The sequence below is a fragment of the Cebus imitator genome, unplaced genomic scaffold, assembly GCF_001604975.1.
Source record: "Cebus imitator isolate Cc_AM_T3 unplaced genomic scaffold, Cebus_imitator-1.0 Scaffold19, whole genome shotgun sequence".
Lineage (NCBI taxonomy): Eukaryota > Metazoa > Chordata > Mammalia > Primates > Cebidae > Cebus > Cebus imitator.
In genome coordinates, this window is record NW_016107334.1 from 7613578 (window position 1) to 7638641 (window position 25064).

Sequence of the window (25064 nt, forward strand, 5' to 3'; positions counted from 1 at the left end):
GCATGTTCTCACTCATAGGCAGGTGTTGAACAATGAGAACACATGGACACAGGGAGGGGAGCACTACACACTGGGGTCAGTTGGGGGGAAATAGGGGAGGGGTGGTGGGGGGTGGGGAGTTGGGGAGAGATAGCAAGGGGAGAGATGCCAGATGTATGTGATGGGGAGAAAGGCAGCAAATCACACCGCCACGTGTGTACCTATGCAACAATCTTGCATGTTCTTCACATGTACCCCAAAACCTAAAATGCAATAAATTAAATGGGAAAAAAAACTCATTTGATAAAATTCAACATCACTTTATGATTTAAAAACCCTCAAAAAACTGGGAAGGAACATACCTCAACACACACACACACACACACACACACACACACACACACACACACCGTATATGACAGACCCACAGCTAGTACATTATTGAATGGTGAAAAATTGAATAACTTTCTTCTCAGATACAGAACATGTCAAGGTTCCCCACTTTCACCACCATTATTCAATACATTACTAGAATTCCTAAGCAGAGGAATCAGGCAAGAGAAAGAAATAAAAGGCATCCAGATTGGAAAGGAATAAGACAAATTATTCTTGTCTGCAGATGATATGATCTTATTTTTGAGAAAACCTAAAAACTCCCCCAAAAAACTATTAGAACTGACAAACAAATTCAGTAAAGTTTCAGCATACAAAATCAAATACAAAAATCAGCAGCATTTCTATCTGCCAAGAGCAAACCATCTGAAAAAGAAGGCAAGAAAGTAATCTCATTTACAATACTACAAATAAAATAAATATCTAGGAATAAACTTAGCCTAAGAAGTAAAAATCTCTACAATGAAAACTATAAAACATGGATGCAAAAAATCAATGAGGACACAAAAAATGAAAAGATATTCTACGTCCATCATGGGAAAAATCAATATTATTAAAATGTTCACAGTACCCAGAGCACTTTTCACATCCAGTGCTATCTCTATCAAAATACCAATGACATTCTTTACAGAAATAGAGAAAATAATTCTAAAATTCATATGGAACCACACAAAAAAAAAATCCAGAATAGACTAAGTCATCTTGAGCAAAAATAACAAACTGAAGGTATCACATTACCTGCCATCAAATTATACTACAAAGCTATATTAATCAGAACAGCATGGTACTGGCATAAAAACAGAAACAAAGACAATGGAACAGAACAAAGAACGCGGAAATAAATCCCTACATCTAAAATGAATTTTCTTTTGACAAAGGTGCTAATAACATATGTTGGGGAAAAGAAAGTCTCTTCAATAAGTGATGCTGTGAAAACTGGATATTCATATGCAGAAGAATGAAACCAGACCCCTATCTCTCACCATATACAAAAATCAAAGCAAAATGGATTAAAGACTTAAATTTAAGACCTCAGACTAGGCAATTACTGCAAGAAAACATTGGGTAAACTCTTCAGGACACTGGTCTGCACAAAAATTTCTTGAATAATTCTCCATAAGCACAGGCAACCAAGGCAGAAATGCAACAATAGTATCACAGTCAAGTAAAAGCCTTTTGCACACCAAAGGAAACAATCAACAAAGCGAATAGAATGGGAGAAACACACAATGAGAGAAAATATTTGCCAACTATTCATCTCACAAGAAATTAATAACCAGAATATATAAGGAGCTCAAACACTCTATAAGAAAAAAAAAAAACTCAAAAACTCTCAATAAAAACTGGGCAAAAGACCTGCGCTGGTATTTCTCAAAAGAAGACATACAAATAAAGAGGTATACGAAGAGGTGCTCAACACCATTGATTGTCAAAGAAATGCAAATGAAAACTGCAATGACAGGTCATGTTAACCCAGCTAAAATGGCTTTTATCCAAAAGGCAGGCAGTAACAAAGCTGGCAGGAATGTGGAGAAAAGTGAACCCTCACATACTGTTGGTGGGAATGCAAGTTAGTACAACCACTAAGGAGAACAGTTTGAAGGTTCCTCAAATACTAAAAATAGAACTACCATATGATCCAGCAATCCCACTCTTAGGTACATGCCCAAAATCATTATATTGAAGAGATATCTGCACTCCCATGGTTACTGAAGAACTATTCACATTAGTCTAGAATTGTAATATTTTCACCAACAGATGAATAGATAAACGAAATGAAATAGATTACTATTCAGCCATAAAAAGGAATGATCTCCTGTCATCTGCAACAACATGGATGGAACAGGACATCATTGTTAAGGGAAATAAGCCAGGCTTGAAAGGCAAACTTCATATGTTCTCACTTATTTGTGGGAGATTAAAAAAAATGAAAGCAACTGAACTCATGGAGATAGAGAGTAAAATGATATTACAAAAGGTTGGGAAGTGTGGTGTGGGGGGAAGGGTAAGTAGGGATGGTTAATGGGTACAAAAATATAGTTAGATGTAGTGAATAAGATATATTTGATAGCACAAAAGGATGACTACATTCAACAGTAATTTATTGTAAATTTTCAAATAACTAAAAGAGTATCATTGGAATGTATGTAACACAAAGAAAGGATAAATGCTTGAGGTGATTAATCGTCTATTTACCCTGATGTGATTATTAAACACTGCATGCCTATATCAAAACATCTCATTACCTCATAGTTATATACACCTACTATGTACCCACAAAAATTTTTAAAAAATGAATGTGTATTAATAAAAAATAAATGTATATTAAAATTATTTAATGATGAATTGAGTTAATTATTCCATTGAGAGGATGGCCGGGCTTATTTCCAGTTCTCATATTTTCCTATAGTAATACAAGCAGTCATCAGTAATTGTCAGATAAAACTTAAGTACTGGATTGATAGAGCAACCACCATCCAGAGCATTGCAGAGTCCATGGCAGAAAGGACTTAAGAGAATACCGCTCCAGGTTTTAAATCTTCTGCCCAGAAGCAGTGCACTCTACTTTGGCTCACATTACGTCTGCCATAGCAGGTTTTATAGCCACCTCTAACTTCTCACTATGTGGCTGGAAGGAGAGAGGACAGGAAATATATTACATTATCTATTTACACAGGGCTTCACATTCATTTTTTCCAAATATATTTCTTTAGATTTCCTAATTCTATAAAGTAAGAAAACAATATTATCATTCCCATTTACAGATAGGGAGACAATGAGACATGGAGATCTAGCTCCTTATCACAAACTAATCAAAGGTGGAAAATAAGTCCAATTTACCTTGAACTATAGTTGCTCTTTCTCTCTTTCTTTCTCTTTCTTTCTCTCTCCCTTTTTCCCTTTCTTTCTCTCCTTTTCTTTCCTCTTTCTTTTTTCTCTTTCTTTCTCTTTTTCTTTCCTCCTTTCTTCTATCTTCATTCTTTCTTTCTTCCCTTCCTCCTTTCCTTTCCGCTCCTCTCCTCTCCTCTCTTTCCTTCTCCCTCTCCCTCTCTTCTCTCTTCCTTTCTTTCTTGGAGACAGGTTCTTCCCCTGCCTTCCAGGTTGGAGTTCAGTGGCATGATCATAGGTCACTGCAGCCTAGAACTCCTGGGCTCAAGCCTCAGCCTCCCCTGTAGGTGGGACCACAGTCACACACCACCAAGCCTAACTTTTTTTTTTTTTAATTTTTTATGAAGATGGGGGTCTCACTATGTTTTACAGGTTTGTCTTGAACTTCTGGCCTCAAGGAATCCTCCAGCTTTCACCTCCCAAAGTCCTAGTAGTACAGGCATGAGCCACCATACTTGGCCTCTATTTCTCTTATTTCCAAATTCACTCTATTGCATTGAAAGAGAACAGAGAGAATGAAGCTTATAAATGAAACATACACATATTATATATTTGTATATATTTGAAAGGTACAAAACATAATAGAGGAGTTTTGTCCAATAATACCTATTTACCTTTAGTTAGTACAGAAATATTTTTAAGTGATCATTATTCTTAACGATCATATACTTCCCAGGCGAGGATGGCAGTAAATACATGGAAGACATGGGGCTATAAAACTAAAGATACAGGCTGGGTGCAGTGGCTCACACCTGTAATCCCAGCACTTTGGGAGTCCAAGGCAGGTAGATCACAAGGTCAGGAGTTCAAGAGCAGCCTGGCCAAAACAGTGAAACTTCACCTCTACTAAAAATACAAAAAATTAGCTAGGCATGATGGCAGGCATCTGTAATCTCAGCTACTTGGGAGGCTGAGGCAGGAGAATCACATGAACCTTGGAGGCAGAGGTTGCAGTGAGCAGAGATCACACCACTGCACTCAAGCCTGGGTGACAGTGAGAGACTCCATCTCAAAAACAAAAACAAAAAACAAAACAAACTAAAGATATACAAATATTATGAAGAAACAACAAAATAGCGTAGTGGAAAGAAAGCTATATTAGTTAGGGGAAGGAATAGTTTATACTTCAGAAACACACAGTCCCAGAAAAGTGCTTTACCACAACAAAGGTTTATTTTTCACTCACAGCCCACTGCATGATCAGGAACCCTAAGTTCTAGCTCCCACAACATCAGTAAGCCATTTGTCCACAAGAGCTGGGTGTGGTGCCACATGCTTATAATCTCAGCTACTCAGGAGGATTGCTTGAGCCCAGGACTTCAAGACCAGCCTGAGCAACATATCGAGACCCCATCTCAAAAACAAACAAAAAAACACACTTAAAGGCACAAGATTTGTTCTGAGGATAAAATTATATTAGGTCTTCAAGAACTTCGAAACAGAAAGAAAACTTCAAAATGCACAGGAACTATTTCTTAAAAGGTTTCAAAACCTAGAGTAATATTAACGGCTGTGACGACAGATAAAGATGGGGCAGATGGTGTAAGATGAGCTTTTGGAATCTCTTCTCTAATCTCTCAAAATAAGCATGTTTATTGTATGTAAGAACACAGGCATAGAAAGAAACGTCTAAGATATAATTCCTGTTCTCAATGAGAAGGCAACCTGGTCACAAAAAGGTAGCAAGTGCAGAAATCTATCATGCTAATTTTCCTATTAGTTTATTGGAAGTCTTAGCTTAGTTGATTAGTTCAGCAAAAGGTAGACTAGACCAGGTCAAATATATTACAGCCAAAATATTTGAGTAACATCCTCAAGTGTGGGAGGAGATTCACATCATTGTAGAATATGCAGGAAATATTCCTTTGCAGAGTTTGAGATATACTGTGGGATCTGAAGATAAACTAAGCCAGGTCAAAGGAGTAAGTCTACCTTCTCATGAATGCAGCAATTTTCTACTTAGGATTTTACAGTTCTAGATGAGGAAGCAAAGGCTTGAAGATGGCAGGAAATTCCTGTACCCTCCATTTCAAAGACTCTGAAAGACTGGGTAATAAGAAGATACTCATTGAATGGGTCCTTTCCTTCAGCAAAGACTCTTCTAATACTTCTGTTATGCTAGACTTGATGCCAGGAGCTGGATCTATGGGGTTTAGCTCTTGAATTTAGTCTGTCCTCTGAGCTGTTCATTACCGCAGGGTGGCCCTGTGTGCATGAAGTGATAGCTGACCATGCATTGTGTGGTGGGAGACTTTACTTTTGTTACCTAAAACATGTTCAGTTATACTGGGAAAAATGAGGAAGCACAGCTGATTCAGTGAGTCACAAATTGCCAATAAGATTCTTAACTCTAGGTCGGATGCAGTGGCTCATGTAATCCCAGAACTTTGGGAGCCAAGGCAGGCAGATCACCTGAGGTAAGGAGTTTGAGACCAGCCTGGCCAACATGGTGAAACCTCATCTCCACTGAAAATTAAAAGTGAGCTGGCCATGGTGGTTCATGACTGTAGCTCCAGCTACTGGGGAGGCTGAGGCACGAGAATCACTTAAACCTGGGAGGTGGAGATTGCAATGAGCTGAGATCACTCCACTGCACTCCAGCCTGGGTAACAGAGTGAGACTCAATCTCAAAAAAAAACAAACAAAAAATTCTTATTTAACTCTTGGATTCTCTTTGTCCTAGAACTCTCATCTGACTCATCAGGATCTTAACTAGTTTCAGATAAAGATGAGCTATCAACCACAGGTAGATTTAATAGAAAAAAAAAATAATGCTACTTCTAGGCCCCTATTAGATTAACAATATTAGCAGAGGTACTTCATAACAGCCCTGGCAATGGGCTGAGTATATTGAAGTTACCAGTCCTGCACCAACACACACACACAAAACCCCCTTAGCAACAGAGATGACAGCTTGGTAACAGCAGCTGCTGCTTAATTGAAAACATTAGAAAAATATTACATTATATCTGTATTCCTTGTTTTTATGTTTATTTTCATCACAAGTGAGAAAACAGCCCAGGAAGAATACAAAGGAAACATGAAACAAAGGTTCAAGACTAACAATGATAATGGCTGAACTGTTGCTTGAAATTTAATTTCTGGGGACTCATTCTACATTTCCTGTGAATGAGCAGTCTTTTTTGGTATACCAAGGGCCAGAAATTTCTCTCATAATGTTGAATTTAGTTCCTAACAAACCCTTTACATTTGATTAACTCAGAGGAGAAATGGAATACATGGGTGTCTTTGTGTACATCTGTGTTTGTCTGTGGAGGAAGTGGTGTTCAGATTTTAAAGTACCTCTACATATACAGAGACAAATTTGGGGCACATAATTGTACTAATATAGAGCTAGGAGTGCATGTTTTTGAACAATGACATGAGTTCAACCTTAATAAAGTGACCTATTCACATCAAAGCCAACATCAGTGTACAGAGTACAATTAGGAGAGAGAGAGGAAGGAAAGAGGAGTATACCTGCAGTTTTATGCAAGCAAAATAAGTTAAACAATGAATGCATATGGAGGCATTTGTGTCTTGAAATGTGAAGCAGGGAGTGACCTTGGAGTTCATTGGGTCCCCCCATTCATTCAGACAGGACACTCAAAACTTTATATGGGTGGCTTAGAAAGCCAGAAAAAGGCAGGAGATTATGTTTACTTAGGGGGCAGTGATATTTTTTTCCTTAACTCATGCCAAAAGTAATAGTACTAATGAATTTCATGGGCCCAAAACATTACTTGGCATGTACTCAGGATCCATCTGGCCATTGGAAGCCAGGCAGCCCCATATGCAAATAAAATTTTCAAATGTGGGCAATGCATCGAAGGCTCTTGCTTCAAAGTAAATATCTAATGTTCTATTTGATAGCAGTGAACTCACAAAAGAAACATGCTGCAAACTCATATGTCCAGAATCTCTATCCTGCAATTACAACTGCTATGTTTTTTGCAGTAGAATGTGAGCTATTTTCAAGATTAACTAAATCCTATGAAAGAAAAAAAAATGCTATTCTGTAAGCTCCTTGAGGTCAAAAACTGTTTTATGTATTCTTATGTCTCCTATTACACATAGTGAGAAGCCCTTTTTTTTTCCTTGGAGATGGAGTCTTCTCCTGTTGCCCAGGCTGGAGTGCAGTGGCACCTTCTTCACTCGCTGCAACCTCTGCTTCCCAGATTCAAGCCATTATTCTCCTACCTCAGCCTCCTGGGTAGCTGGGATTATAGGCGCCAGCCACTATACCCAGCTAATTTTTTGTATTTTCAGTAGAGATGGGGTTTCACTATGTTAGCCAGGCTGGTCTTGAACTCCTGACCTTGTGATCCACCAGCCTTGGCCTCCCAAAGTACTAGGATTACAGGCTTGAGTCACCGCAGCCAGCAAATAAGCCTTTTATGTAGTAGATACGCTACAAATAAACATGGCCATGAATCAAAAGTGAAATTGAAATGCTACTGAAAGTTAAAATGGAACGGTAGCTAGAATTTTTTTTGATTAATCAGAAATTCCAGTGCATTTTTAATTGATTCATTTGTTTCTTGGGTCAACTAATATGTAATAAGCATCTACTCTGGGTCAACCAAAGTGCTAGACACAGGACTGAGATTTTCTACCCAACCCTCACATTGTTCTCTTGGGTGACAGAGGTGGGGAAGATATTCTTCCCAAACAAATGATTCCAGTTCTTTGAGTTACTAGTCAATAAACAAGCTCCTTATTATATAAATGTTTTAGGTAAATATGATTAATGTTGACAAACATCATTTGAAAGGAACGATGCATCAGCAATATATTTGAGGTTTTACTGCCTTCACTCCTTGAGTCTATGAAGACAGTAGAGACAAAAATACTGTACTCAATATTCACTAGCAACCCATGCAAAATTATTATAGTGACCTCACCTTAAGTCATCTTAGAACTATCAGTTTAATAATAGTGTCAATCAAGTAGATACAATCTAACCCGCTAATGAGATTATCGCCCTTTCTGCAATCACTAATGTTGTCAAATGTGTTTTTATAAGGTGCTTTAAAAATAAGAAAATACCTTGTTTTGATTTGAAAGAGACGTTTTTCTCTTCATTTGGCTTTTCAAGTTTAATAAAAATGCCCAGGTTGTAAAAAGTAAATTAAATGCCTTTCAAGAATACTGAACAACAGGATTACAAAATGACTAATTAAAACTCACCAATGAAAGCAGTTGATACGTATGTATTAGGTTGATGATAACCGAAGGGTATATTCAAGTAGTGTTTAATACTTGGCTCACTGGTGGTGGAAATTAGTCGTTGAATTGATATACACTCCAACTGTGATACAAAGATGATCATTATATAGAAAATTTCAGAATCAAATCACAAGACACAAAAGCCAAAAAAAAAAAAAACCAAAAAACTCTTTAATGGGTTTATTATTGATTTACTGTAAAGGCAGAAGTTTGCTCCACCCTTTTTCAGGATCTATTAGTGCTTCCAAGTCAGGAAAATAAATGGAGATTAAATATTTTAAGTATACAAACGTCTATTGGAAATCCAAATCAATAGTGTAAAAAACTCAACTGAATCCTTGGAAAATGCTTTAAAGGATACATTAATGCAAGTTTTATTAAAGGATTGATTAACAAAAATTGCAAGTCTAGCTCTTGTAGATTGATGATGTTAGAGTTGGAAATATTTCAGAAGCTATCTAAGTCGAAAATAGTCATCTCGTTATCAATACTGGACTCTTTTCTGATACTCCTTGAGTCTGTGAAGAATGTACAGGTAAAAATACCTTTCTCAATGTTCACTAGCAACCCATGCAAAATTATCATACTGGTCTCACTTTTGATCATATATGTCCAGTAACAGAAAATAACCATCAATGGTTCACCTATAGTGCATTAAAAACAAATTATACTTATGACTTGCATTATTTTGGGTTTAGCTAGAGATTGTATTCTAGAGTCATCAAAAATCTCAAGCACAAATTCCTGAAGAGGTAAAATTATACAAGCTTTACCTCAAATGTAATTTAAAACAAAAAACTTTATGTTTACACAAGGTTCACAATTGCTAGAACTCTAGATTGTTGTACTGTGCTGAATTTGCACAGTAATGATGACCAATTACCTGAAAGAAAATGAGAAACAAGCTACGTTGAGAATTACAAAAACAGGTGTGGTCAGGAGAATCAGGTTAGGTGCCCACCACTAGCCAGACAAGTACTCACTTGCCTTTGGAGAAAAGTTTTTGTTACTGTCTCTCAAGTCAAGTGTAAATATCTGCAAAAGGGGAATTACAACATTCACCTTTCTTGCAAAGTGATTGTGAAGAATACATGAGATAAAATTTGTAAAAATGCTTAGGATTGTTCAGTGATTGGCACAGGATCAAAATTCCAAAATCTGACAGTGAAAGTAACTGAATAGTTGGGATCTCATTTTTGCTATATCTGATATAGATAGCATTAACAGAGAAGAAATGAACTTTTATTATGGAAATTTTAATTGAACATGATAAAACATCTCTTTAACCAATGAGATATATGAAGATTAATTAAATTTGTCAACTTTTCTTCTCCAGTTATGTTCACAGCTTTTATTCAGTAGCATGCTTAAACTGTATTTCAAAGATGCAATGAAAGGCTCCCTAAGTTTCTATCTATTGCTCAGTCTAAATCCATCATTGTCTAACGTGTCAACAAGTGTAATTAAAATATAGTGTCTCTCATAAAATTAATATATAATTATATTGTAAAATTTTTAAAAGAATTTTAAAATCTATATTGTTAGACTTATATGAGCTTATAAAACTTGCATGCTAATCATCTTAGTAAAAATCTTATGTAGCACATAAAAATTCTAATGAAAATTCAAGCCAACGGCATATATGTCATATTACTGTCATGTCACATTACAGTATAGGATAGTGTAGCATTGTATTATATTACATTACATTAAGCACATTGTTTTTGGGATAGCTTTGCAATGAAAATCAGAAATGTTAAGACATACTGTCCGTACACTGAGCACAACTGCCTTTTTGATTCTATGACACATTTTCATATCACCTAGAGAGACAATTTATTCATTGAATGCTAGATTTAAAATAATTTTCAACTGATACTAGATTGAAAAATTGAAAAAATTTGCAGCAAAAATAAGGTTGTTAAAGGTTTTACATGTAAAATTATATTATTTATATATAATATAGAGATTTTTAATCTCTTAATCTTACTGATTAAAATTTCTTCCATCCAAATATATAAAAATAATCCTACATTAGGATATTAAATCTCTTTTAGATAAATTATGCATGGAAATCTGATCAGACACATTAGGAATTGAGAATGCTGATTATCCTATAATCTCTACATATTCATTTCAAATAAGGGGTAATTCCATTTAATGTAGTGATCCTTTTCCAGTTGGAGATTTGAATTTGATATCTCAGTGCTTATATTAATTACAAACATTTATGTGCAAGCATATTGATTCATTTGTGTAGTGGCAGTATTGGCTGCTTTAGGGGGCTCTTACATCAGTCCTAAAAGAAAAAAAAAAGCTATGGAAATTATAATGAATACTGTTACTAACTTTGTCATTAGAACATAGCTGTTTCCATTACTGTTGGAGGTTAGAGCCAAAAGGGCATTTAAAACATCATATCCATTTCTGTAAGCATATTAACATTGCAAGATCCGTCCTGGAGATTTTAGAGGATTATGTGTTAAGAGGTGGTTAAACTCATTTGAAAAGCTTTGACAAACTTCTGGTTGTTTGTTAATCATTGTCATTTTGGCAAGTTGTGTAACAGTATTTTTTGCAGTAGGCTCATAAAACCTCTGAAAAAAATCACTGTCTTTAGCATTTTAGAGCTATGACCTCAAGCCTTCCCCAGCAAAGGTGGGAAGGAAGGGATGGAATCGTGGATGTGAGGAAGGGTGCGAAAGAGAAGAGGGGAGTAAAAGAGAAGAGGCAGGCACCGGGAGGAAGAAGCATCCTTCTGCTAGTCACCCATCACAAGCAATGAAATTCCTCAGGCTAGGAGCCAGCCAGGTGCATTTCAAAGAGAAGTGTTGGAGGGAGAAAGTGTCACTCAAGGCAGATATTTATGAAAGATGACAGTTTGCAAATATCTCAGTCTTGGACAAGCCTGTGCCAGTGACACGAAGGAGTGCAGCAAAATTGGACGAGTCAGCAGCCAACATTTATTTCATCAGGACCTGTCCAATCTCCACTGATGGTTTGATAGTCTGGGGAGAGCAGGCATCAGTGGGGCTCATTCTGCCAGTTACTCTCAGTCAGTTTGCATGGATCCATCCAAAATTTCTAATAAATATGTAAAGAAGGATAAAAAGAAGAATTTAGAAAAGCTCTGTTTGCAGAACTAGCACACAACTGAATTACCTTTTTAGCTATGCCAAAGACGAGGCTTAGTAATTACAGAAATATTGATTGCTGCTCCTGAGGGTTAACAGGGAGACAGGTCTATGTCCTGCCAGTGTGGAGACCTTCACCCCGGTACAAATGCCCTGAAGGTGCAGGGACTTAAGAGGGGATCCCCTGAGATGTTCTGCCCCATGACAGTAGCCTCGCCACCTCTGGTATACTGAGTTTAGTGAGCTTTGTTAAACACAGAAGTCTATATTTCTCCCCCAAGGGGTAAAATGCTAGACACATTGGCCTGAACAAATGCTAAAATAAATACCAGGGGTTGGGATCTTCCATACTATTTTTATCTAGCTGGAATTCAGCATAGACATCAGAAAGAAATAGGTTTGGGGGCAAACAAGCTGTTTTTGACATTACAGTATATCAGAGGTCACTATCTGGCCAAACTAATCTAGCAGATGTGTTCAGTTTGTTATTCAAAATGCTTTTCATGGACATCTTTTATATGCCATCATTAAAAAATCAGGAGATTTTAGGTGCAAATCTTAATTTTAGGCTTCCCTGGGAGACAAAAAAAAAAAAATCTAATCGGACGACATTGGGTGCATAGTATTTTGGCCACAACTTGGAAGAAATGAACTGCTTTTCATTTCTTCCAAGTTGTTTAAAGCAGTGCTGTCTTTAAAAGATGTGTCATTCCTCACTCTATTTTTTCTGAAAATCAATGCTGAGGATCAGTTGTCCTTTACCATGATATTTGTATCTTTTCTCATTTTCAGTAGGGTTTATTTCACTCACTTGTATTTCCCACGTTTTTTTTTAAGCATTTGCGTTTTGACTAAGGAAAACAAACAAACTAGCTCTGCCATTTGGGTAAGGTGCAGTCCCTCAGGTTCCTAATCTTTAAAATAAGATCAAGACATTGTTTCACATGGTTATTTGCGAAGATTAGATACATGGAACTGAAAAAACTCAGGACAGTGTCGGATCATATACCAGACATTGAATAAATGCTAGTTTCATTCATTCTTCCCCTCTACTACCCAATCATCTTAGAAGGACTCATCAGTACTTAAAAAAGAAAAAAAAATAGTATTTCATTTTGAGAGATACGTGTAGATAAGCAGTCTGCTTACCTAGATGTGGTATTTTGAAAGCTGTTCATACATTTTTGTACATCTTAAATCATCATAGCATTTCGTAAGCATCAGGCTATCACAGCAGTTCTCAGATTTAAGGCTCAATCAGAATCACCTGGAGGCATCATTACAGCACAAAAACCTTCCCAGAGTTTCTTATCCAGTAGATCCAAGGTGGAGCCCTGAGAATGTGCATGTCTAATGGGTTCCCAGGTAAGGCTGATGCTTTGAGAAGCACCTGCTACTTAATTAGGGCTGGAATTCTAAAAGCTGGAGAGAAGGCATGTATTGTGCCCATTGCCTGCAGCAAAGACAAATGAGGGACAATTCTTTTGTTGTTTGTTTGTTCTTAACAATTGTAACAAAGTCAAATTATTTGATCCCAGGAGTGACTCCATTTCATGCCACATGATCAAACTGAAGCTTTTAAGGAAGCAGATAAATCCCTAAACAGAATAGTTTTCTTGAAAACAGGAGACTCCAGTCTACCTGAGTCCAAGTATTAAGGACATTCTCTCTGCTTTAACTCTTACAAAAAAAGTAACTTGAAGTAATTTGATGTTAACCAATCAGCTTTTTCCCCCTATTATTCTGTTTCCTTTTTCTTCCCTTATAAAACTCACTGTTCTGTTTTATTTTGTATTTTCCTGATTGTCAATGGGACTGAGTGTTGTCTCATGTATGTCTTGGCTATTTATATTTTCTCTCTGAAAACTGCTTTTTATTTCCTTTCTTTCCACTTCTCTAGTATGAGCGGGAGATTTGTATATATTCAAGGTATGTTATCAAATTAATTTTTTGCTTGATTTTGAATTTGAAGGTATCTTTTTAATGAAGAGGATGTTCAATTATATTTAGTTAAAACAGGAAGTCTTATTTGAGGGACTTTCAAGTTTTACATCCTACTTAGGAAGATCTTCTTAATACAGAATAATTGTAAGACTTCATAATCTTTCAAATTTAGTTATTTGGTCTATATGGAATTTGTTTTACATACATTTCATGGTATAAGTCTAATGTTATTTGTATTATAGAGATAGAAACTGGCACAGCATCCATTATAAATAATCTTTCCCCACTCTTGAGACAGCACCAAAAACTAAATTTCCTATTTTATCTCACTGACAAAATTGTCTATCCTCTTCCAACATTACCTGTTTGACTATAGTTATTCAAAATTTGTATTGATTTCAAAATAGTCCTGAATGTATTAGTGCCGTTTTTTATTTAAGATAAATTTTAGATCCAAAATTTTATTAAGATATTCTATTGGGAGCTGGATTTAAAAGCAAGTGCTGGTCGGGCACAGTGGTTCATGCCTGTAATCCCAACACTTTGGGAGGCCAAAGTGGGTAGGTCATGAGGTCAGGAGTTCAAGACCAGCCTGGCCAAAATAGTGAAACCTCATCTCTACTAACAATACAAAAATTAACAGGGTATGGTGGCATGCACCTATAATCCCAGTTACTTAGGAGGCTGAGGCAGGAGAATCACTTGAACCCAGGAGACAGAGATTGCAGTGAGCCGAGACCACACCATTGCACTCCAGCCTGGGGGTCAGAGTGAGACTCTGTCTCAATAAAAAAAAAAAAAAAAAGAACAAGTACCTTTCAGGAATGGCTCAGGCCATGCAGGGTTCTCTTTCTCAAGTTTTATGTGCATGAAAGTTAAATATTATTAGTTTGTGCATATTAAGATATCTACTGCTATGTAACTTATAATAAAGGAAACTTTAAAACAACCTGAATGAGCAATGATCAGTGAATTGATAGGTACATTATGATATTATATCTGCATTTACTGATCACAAAAAATGTTCAAAAACACTTTTAAAATGTTGATAAAAATATACAACAAAATCCCATACTTGTTTAAAAATATGTTCTTCATAATATATTTATATATATAATTTTAAAATAGATACAAAAATATATTTGTCATTTTGAGGTATTGAGGTATCAAATTATATTTATTATTGTTATTTTATATATTTTACTTTTTCTTACATGAAAGGCATAAATTTTTTTATAAATTCTAAAAAGTCTTAGGAAATTATTCCTGATGGTTCTGATTTCATTATGTAAAATAAGATCCCAGTAGACCAACTCTCCCATATGCAAAATAAAAACTCAAGAAAATACAAATATGCAGTGTCCAGGAGATTTTGGAGAGTGAAGAAAGAGTGGGTATATTTCAGAAGGGATATAAAATTTGGAACAAAGGACAGCACAAAATGAGTTTTCTGTCTTTGTGACTTTGGCCTGAAGGAAGGCCTTAGTCACAGCATGGTGCAGGACAGCTGAAGCTCTGAAAGAAAATCCACCACATCTCTGGCCTAAAAAAGACTGAAACCAGAGCAGGCTTAACTGCTATATGGTGAGAGGGTAGTCCTAGACAAGAGAGAGTGAGAAGAGCCCCAGGTCTGTTTGTGTAAATTCTGCCAAGTCACAAGGGGACCACGGAAAAATGCATGTGTGGGGTAGACTCAAGGCTGCATAGCTAAGGCCGAAATAATTAAACTTAGCTCTGAGCTGCTGTCACTTGTAGAAAAAAAAAAATGACATTGTTCAACAAAGCTAATTGTTCATTAAAAGAAAAGCAACAAAACTCTTAAGAAGAATTAAAAATAAAAAAATAAGGTCTCCACAACAGGACAGTAACAATGTCTAGAAGACAAAAAAACTTACTTGACATTTGAAATACCAGGAATAGATAAGCCACTCTCAATAAAAATAACCAAAATCTGAGGTCAGTCTCAATGGGACCTAAATGACAAAATTTTCAAATAATTTAGAACAATTCTTACTACTACATTCAGTGACAGGGTACACTCATAATAAGGAAAAGATAGGAAACTCAATAGAAAAACAGAAAATGTAACAAAGAACCTCATTGATATTCTAAGACTGAAAGATGTATCTAAAAAAACAGGCACAAAGTAATACACTGAGTTTCAAAGTTATATGGATCAAGATTAATATATCTAAAATATATGCAATTGGAGTTGAAAAGGGGAGAGAGAAGAAAGACATTTGAAGAAACAATTACCAAAAGTTTCTCAACTTTGGTGAATGGTATCAATTTATAGGCTTGGAGGGGTTCAGTAAACCCCAAAGAGAACAAATATGAAGAAAAGCATACCAAGACACATAATTTTCAAACTGATGGAAACCAAAAATAAAGATAAAATCTTACAAGTAGACAGAGAAAAATGACACTTTATAACAGGTGTAGTATAATTACAATGACATGAACTCTTCCTCAGAAATAATAGATTTGAAGACAACAGAACCATATTTAACCCATTTATGTGTAATGTGCCATTACTGGAATGCTAAGCTTGTAGTAGTAATTTACATCCTACTGCTCAAGATTATCACCAAGGTCTAATTTTTCACAAAAATATTTGCAGCCTCCAGCATAAATGGGTTAAGATGATATAAGAGGAAAAAAAAAACTAAGTCAAATTTGTATATGTAATAACTATATTTTTTAAGGTTTTTGATTAAAGAAAACTAAAATAGCTTGTTAGCAACAGGTCTCACTATAAGAAATTATAAACAATTTTTTTAGGCTGGTGATCAATGACATCAGAGTAAAACTTAGATCTTCAGGAATAAATAAAAAGAAGCATAAATGTTAACTATCTGGATGAATATAAATGGCTGAATGTGTGTGTGTGTGTGTGTGTGTGTGTGTGTAGGTGTGCGTATTTATTTAAATAATTTAAATTATTTAAATAATATTTAAATAAATACGCACACACAGACAACATAGATACTACATCAGACAACACACACACACACACACACACACACACACACACACACACACACTGTTGTCTGGTGTAGTATCTTATCCTGTTTATAGACATCATATGAAGCCTAAAGCCTATATCATAAAGAATCACCAGTGCTGATAAATTAACTGAAGCAATAGTTAGTGCTTTGAAAGATCAGCAAAAAGATAAACCTTTACCTAGACTGAGCAAGGAAAAAAGAGAATGCAATTTACCAATATCAGGAGTGAGAAAAGGTTATCACTACAGAGTCAGCAGACATTAAAAATGTAATATGATAATATAATGATCACATCATCCCAACAAATAAGACAATTTACATAAACTGTACAGATGTCTTGAAAAAATACAACAAAACTGACAAAAGATGAAACAGAAAACCTGAAAAGCAAAATACCTATAAAATAAAATGTGTTATCAAAAATTTTCCCACCAAGAAAACTCCTGGCCCATATGATTTTAGTGGTGAATTCTATCAAACATTCAATGAAGATATAAACAATATTACATAAAAGTTCTCAGAAAAAAGGAAAGGGGAAACACTTTTTGAATTTTTTAATAAGGTCAGCATATCCTGATACTAAAATCTGATAAATACATTAACAAAAATTAATACAAGTGGCAAAAATTTCTGGTCAAAAGTAACTTCATTTCTCTGGAGTGACAACCATGTTCCTTAGTGTGTAACATCTTTTAACCCAGAGGCAATGCAATAACTGAACAGAAAAACAGAAGCCATCTATGGACAGCAGGGGGCAGGGGGGTTGGGGAGGGATAACATGGGGAGAAATGCCAGATACAGGTGATGGGGGGATGGAGGCAGCAAACCACATTGCCATGTATGTACCTATGCAACAATCCCATGATCTGCACATGTACCCCAGAACCTAAAGTACAATTTTAAAAAAATCACCAAGAAAAAAAGCAAATAATCCCATTAAAATATGAGCAAAGTACATGAATAGACATTTTTCAAAAGAAGATATGCAAATAGCCAGCAAACATATTAAAAAATGCTCAACATCACTAGACATCAGGGAATGCAAATTAAAACCACAATGAGATACGACCTTACTCCTGCAAGAATGGCCATTATTAAAAAGAAAACCTCTATGGAAACAGAATGATGACTCCTTAAAGAGCTGAAAGCAGATCTACCATTTAATCCAGCAATCACATGAGTGGGTATCCAAAGGAAAATAAGTCATTATATGAAAAAGACACTTGCACACATGTTTATAGCAGCAAAATTTACAGTTGCAAACAGTGGAACAAACCTATGTGCCCACTGACTAATGAGTATATAAATAAAATGTTATTTATATACAGCATGGAATACTACTCTGCCATTAAAAAGAATGAAATAATCTATTTTGCAGTGACTTGGATGGCGCAAGAGGCCATTATTCTAAGTGAAATAACACAGGAGTGGAAAATCAAAAGTCATATGTTCTCATTTATAAGTGTGAGCCAAGCTATGAGTATGTAAAGGCATACAGAGTGATATAATAAACTTTAGAGGCTCAGAAGGGGGAAGTTGGGTGGGGAGACAGGAATAAAAAACTACACATTGAGTACAATGTATACTACTCAGGTGATGGGTGCACTAAAATCACAGAATTCACTAATATATAATTCACCCATGTAACCAAAAACCAATTGTACACCAAAGGCTATTGAAATAAATAAATAATGAATGAATGAATGAATAAAATCACTCATGAACAAACTATTAGCAAATTCAAACCAAGAAAGATATATAAAATAGATATTATACCGTGACCCAAAAGGCTTTATACAGGCATGCAAGATTGTTTTAATATTCAAAAATTAATCGATGTAATACACAGCTTTCATTAATTTTAGTCTGGAATGACCATGCTCATTTCCAGATCTACTGATTCTTAGTCAATGCTATGCAATCTATTAATTAAAGATCAATGATGTTCTGTAAACACCTGTACATGAGATGCCTCAAAGAATTTAGCAGTTTATGAACATCGCTCATTAATAATTAGATTTATGTGGGGAGCGACCAAGATAGCTGATTAGAAGCAGCTACTGTCAGTGGCTCCCACAGGGAAGAACAAAAAGGGTGAGTGAATCCTGCACCTTCAACTGAGGTATCCAGATTCTCTCACTAGGACTAAGTGGTTGGCATGACCCACAGAGAGAAAGGAAAAGCAAGATGGAGTAACAGCCCACCTAGGAGCCACACAGGGCAAGAGGAGCTCCCACCCCAGCCAAGGGAGTCAGTGAATGATTGTGCTACCCCACCCAGGAAACCATGCTTTTTCACAGATCTGTGTAACCTATGGGTTAGGAGATCCCCTCTTGATCCCATGCCACTAAGGCCTTGGGTCCCAAGTACAGAGTTGTGCAAACTCCTGGGACTGTCTGGGGCTGCGGCCAGCAGAAGCAAGCTAGAGACTGCCTAAGATCACCAAGTTTCCAGAGGGAGGGATGGTCACCATCAACAGTGGCCCTGAGAACCATTTTCCCCTCCCAGTGCCAGGGAGACTGGGCAATTTGGATGAGGAGGAATTCCCCATGGCACGGTACAGCACAGCAGCTGTGGCAGATTGTGGTAAGACTGTTTATTTAGGTGGGACCCAGATCCATCCATCCTCAGCAGGTGGGATCTCCCTGCAGGAACTTCAGTAACTCCAGCCAGGGGTCTACAGACAGAACTCTAATCTTCCTGGGACAGAGCTCCTGGGGGAAGGGGTGGCCACTGTCTCTGGGTCCAGCAGACCTAGTTTATCCTGCCTGCTTACTCTGAAGTGTCTGGGTAGCCTGCATGACAGGGGTTTCCCGCAGCACAAGACATCTGTTCCACCAAGGGGCAGCCAGAACTGTCCACCCCCAAACAACAGAATATACATTCATCTCAGCACCATAGGACATTTATTCTAAAACTGATCACAAAATTGGAAGTAAATCTCTCCTCAGCAAATGAAAATAACTAAGATCATTACAGTCTCTCAGATCACAGTGCAATCAAATTAGAACTCAAGATTAAGAAACACACTCAAAACTACACAGCTACTTAGAAATTGAACAACCTGCTTTTGAATGACTCCTGGGTAAATAATGAACTTAAGGCAGAAATCAAAAGCTTTTTTGAAACCAATGAGAACAAAGAGACAACATACCAGAATCTCTGGGACACAGCCAAAACAGTTAAGAGAAAAATTTGTGGCACTAAATGTTCACACCAAAAGGCTAGAAAGACCTCAAATCAACATCCTAACATCGCAAGTAAAAGGACTAGAGAATCAAGAGCAAACAAACCTCAAAGTTAGCAGAAGAAAAGAAATAACCAACATCAGAGTGGAACTGAAGGAGATAGAGTCACAAAAAATCCTTCAAAAAATCAATGAATCCAGGAGCTGGTTTTTTTGAAAAAAGTAATAAAATAGGTAGGTTACTAGCTAGACTAATATAGAAGAAAAGTGAGAAGAATAAAATAGACAAAATAAAAATTATAAAGGGGATATTGGCACTGACCCCACAGAAATACAAACAACCAAAAAGGTATAAAAACACCTCTATGCAAATACACTAGAAAATCTAGAAGACATGAATAAATTCTGGGACACATACGCCCTCCCAAGACTGAACCGGGAAGAAGCTGAATCCCTGAATAGACCAATAATGAGTTCTGAAATTGTAATAAATAATAAATAGCCCACCAACCAAAAAAAAAGCCCAGTACCAGATGGATTTACAGCCAAATTCTACCAGAGGTACAAAGAGAAGCTGATAACTTCAAATTCTACCAGAGGTACAAAGAGAAGCTGATAAATTCACTTCTTCTGAAACTATTCCAAACAATTGAAAAGGAAGGCCTCCCTAACTCATTCTATGAGGCTAGCATCATCCTGATACCAAAACCTGGCAGAGATTCAACAACAATAAAAAGAATGAAAAAGAAAAGAAAACATCAGCCCAATATCCCTGATGAACACCAATGCAAAAATCCTCAATAAAATACTGGCAGCTAAATCCAGCAGCATATCCAAAACCTTATCCACCACAATCGAGTTGGCTTAAACCCTGGGATGCAAGGCTGGTTCAACATATGCAAATCAATAAATGTAATTCATCACATAAACAGAACTAAACCAAAAAACACATGATTATCTCAATAGACACAGAAAAGGCCTTTGATAAAATTCAATGTCCCTTCATGTTAAAAACTCCTCTCAATAAATTATGTATTGAAGGAACATACCATAAAATAATAAGATCCATTTATGGAAAATTCACAGTCAATATTATACTGAATAGGCAAAAGCTAGAAGCATTCCCCTTGAAAAATCAGCACAAAACAAGGATGCCTTCTCTCACCACTCCTATTCAACAGAGTATTGGAAGTTCTAGCCAGGTCAATTAGGCAAGAGAAAGAAATAAAGTGTATTCAGAGAAAAAGAGAGGAAGTCAAATTGTCTCTATTTGCAGATGACATAATCCTGTATCTACAAAACACCATCGTCTCAGCCAAAACGTTTCTTGAGGTGATAAGCAACTTTAGCAGTCTCAGGATATAAAATCAACGTGGAAAACTCACAAGCCTTCCTAAACACCAACACCAGAGAAGCAGACAGCCAAATCATGAATGAACTCCCATTCACAATTGCTACAAAGAGAATAAAATACCTAAGAATACAGCTAACAAGGAAAGTAAAGGATCTCTTCAAGAACTACAAACCATTAATCAAGGAAATCAGAGAGGACACAAGCAAATTGGAAAAACATTCCATGCTCATGGATAGGAAAAATCAGTATCATGAAAATGGCCGTATTGCCCAAATTAATTTATAGATTCAATGCTATTCCTGTTAAACTACCATTGACATTCTTCACAGAATTAGAAAAAAAAAAACTGTTTTTAAATTCATATGGAACCAAAATGAGCCCAAATAGCTAAGGCAATTCTAAGCAAAAAGAACAAAGCTGGAGGCATCACCCTACCTGACTTCAAACTATACAAGGCAGCAGCAACCAAAACAGCATGATACTGGTACAAAAACAGACAAATAGACCAATGGAACAGAATAGACAAATCAGAAATAAGTTCATGCATCTACAATCATCTGATCTTCTATATACTTGACAAAGCCAAGCAATTCATTATTTAATAACTGGTGCTGAGTGAACAGCCAGCCACGTGCAGAAAATCAAAAGTGGACCCGTGCCTTATACCTTATACAAAAATTAACTCAAGATGGATTAAAGCCTTAGATGTAAAACCCAAAACTATAAAAACTCTGGAAGAAAATCTAGATAAAAGCATTCTGGAAATAGGTACGAGCAAAGATTTCATGATGAAAATGTCAAAGGCCTTCTTTTGAGAAGTGTCTGTTTTTGTCCTTTGCTCACTTTTTGATGGGGTTGTTTGGTGGATTTTTTTTTGTAAGTTTGTTTAAATTCCTTGAAGATTCTAGATATTAGCCCTTTGTCAGATAGATAAATGTAAAACTTTTCTCCTATTCTCTATATTACCTGTTCACTCTGATAATAGTTTCTTTTGCTGTGCAGAAGCTCTTTAGTTTAATTAGATCCCATTTGTCAATTTTGGCTTTTGTTGCCATTGCTTTTGGTGTTTTAGACAAGAAGACTTTTATGCAGCCAACCAACATATGAAAAAAAGTTCATCATCATTGGTCATTTGAGAAATGCAAATCAAAACCACAATGTGACATCATCTTATACTAGTTAGAATTGCAATCATTAAAAAGTCAGGAAGCAACAGATGCTGGAGAGGATGTGGAGAAATAAGAATGATTTTACACTGTTGGTGGGAGTGTAAATTAGTTCAACCATTGTAGAAGACAGTGTGGTGATTCCTCAAGGATCTAGAAACCAGAAATACTATTTGACCTAGCATTCTCATTACTGGGTATATACCCAAAAGATTAGAAATCATTCTATTATACAGACACATGCACACATATGTTTATTGCAGCACTGTTAACAATAGCAAAGACTTGGAACCAAACCAAATGCTCATCAATGATAGACTAGATTAAGAAAATGTGGCACATACACACCACGGAATACTATGTAGCCATAAAAAAGGATGAGTTTGTGTCCTTTGCAGGGACATGTATGAAGCTGAAAACCATCATTCTCAGCAAACTAACACAGGAACAGAAAACCAAACACCACATATTCTCACTCATAAGGGGGAGCTGAACAATGAGAACACATGGACACAGGGAGGGGAACATCACACACTGGGGCCTGTCAGTGGGTGAGGGGATGAGGAGGGATAGCATTAGGAGAAATATCTAATGTAGATCACAGGTTGATGGGTGCAGCAAACCACCATGGCACATGTATACCTATGTAACAAACCTGCACTTTATGCACCTGTATGTATCACAGAACTTAAAGTATAATTTAAAAAAAAAAGAAAAGAAAAAAATGTCAAAAGCAATTGCAACAAAAGCAAAAATGGACAGTTAGGATCTAAGTAAAGAGCTTCTGCACAGCAAAAGTAACTATCATTACAGCAAACAGACAACCTACTCAATGGGAGAAAAACTGTTCAATCTATCCATCTGACAAAGGTCTAATATCCAGAATCTATAAGGAACATAAACAAATTTAGAAGAAAAAAAAATGAACAACCTCATTAAAAAGTGGGCAAAGGATATGAACAGACATTTCTCAAAAGAAGACATTCATTCAGATAATAAACATATGAAAAGAAGCTCAACATCACTTCGTTAGAGAAATACAAATCAAAACCACAATGAGATACCAACTCACATCAGTTAGAATGGCAATTATTAAAAAGTCAAGAAACAACAGATACTGGAGAGGTTGCAGAAATAGGAATGTTTATACATTGTTGGTGGGAATGTAAATTAGTTCAGCCATTAGAGAAAACAGTGTGGCAATTCCTCAAAGACCTAGAAACAGAAATATCATTTGACCCAGAAATCCCATTACTGAGTATATACCCATAGGAATATAAATAATTCTATTATAAAGATATATGCATGTGTATGTTCACTGCAGCACTATTCACAATAGCAAAGACATAAATTAAGCCAAATGTCCATGAATGAGAGACTGGATTAAAAAAAAATGTAGTATATTGCACCATGGAATACTATGCAACCATAAAAAGGAATGAGGTCATGTCTTTTGCAGGTACATGGATGGAGCTGGAAGCCTTTATTTTCAGCAAACTAACACAGGAACAGAAAACCAAAGACTTCTCACTTACAAGGTGGGAGCTGAACAACGAGAACCCATGAACACAGGGAAGGGAACAACACATACTGGGGCCTCTCAGTAGGGGGCACAGGGAGGGAGAGCATCACGAAAGACAGATAATGCATGCTAGGCTTAACACTGAGGTACCGGGCTGATAGGTACAGTAAACCACCATAGCAAACATTTACCTATGCAACAAACAAACATGTTCCAGGGCACATGTACCCTGGAACTTAAAATAAACATTAGGTTTATCAATTACACCTAGTTTCAGTGAAGCTTGGCTGGGTTGAAGGAGAATATAAGGGCTCAAAGATGAAAGCTGTTTACATAGCAAAAAAGGAAACTTTGTGACCGTGAGCAGACTCTGGGCCTCTCTGGTACTGAAGTCCTTCACATGCATGCCAGTAGTGATTCCAGAACAGCGCTAAAAGTACCCTGTTGGGATGCAGCAGTGTTAGGACAAAAAGCCTATGCCTGGGATCCCTGGACCCTTACCAACAGATATTTTCCTTCTTCTGTCACTACTTCATTCTTTGTAATAAAGCTGGCCCATTAGTATAAACACTTGGAGTCTGTGATTGATGCCATAATTTATTATATTTACAGAATATAGGAGAAAACACATATGTCAACTGCAATGGAAAAAGTATTTGACAAAATTGAAAAGAAAATGATGAAAACTTACACAAATTCTGATTAGAAGGGATATTCCTTGATCTAATAAAAATCATGTACAAACAGCATATAGCTAATATACTTAAAAGGTGAAACAATTAACACTTTTCATAAGCGAGAATAAGATAAGAACTTCCAGCTTAACATTTTTATTTAGAATTATATATTTATAGAACATTTCATTTTTATTTAGAATTATATATTTATAAAACATTTCATTCAAAAGCTACAGAATACATATCCTTCTCCTCAGCACACAGCTCATTCTCAAGGGTAGACCATATGTTATGTCACAAAACAAGTCTTTAAAAATTCAAAAAATATTGAAATCATATCAAGTATCTTCTCTGACTATGATGAAATAAAACTAGCAATCAATAATAAAAGGAATTTTGGAAGCCATACAAACACAAGAAAATTAAACAATATGCCTCTAAATGACCTTTGGATCAATGAAGAAATTAAGAAAGAAATTAAAAAATTTCTTGAAACAAATGAAAATGGAAACACTATGTATCAATACCTATGAGAACAGCAAAAGCAGTACTAAGAGGAAAATTTATGACATTGATTACATC

The 25064-nt window shown here is 36.2% G+C and overlaps 1 long non-coding RNA gene across 3 annotated transcripts in view; it reads right to left on the bottom strand.

Annotated features, from left to right (window-relative positions):
* LOC108296003 overlaps positions 1–25064 on the bottom strand; it is a 290157-nt gene that overhangs the window by 254135 nt on the left and 10958 nt on the right. The window contains exon 2 of one of the 3 annotated variants that reach the window (XR_005198351.1): positions 8452–8572. The exons of the other annotated variants lie outside the window; for them this stretch is intronic. This is a non-coding gene — a long non-coding RNA (uncharacterized LOC108296003). The remainder of the gene's footprint in view (positions 1–8451; positions 8573–25064) is intronic. 3 annotated transcript variants of the gene reach the window in all.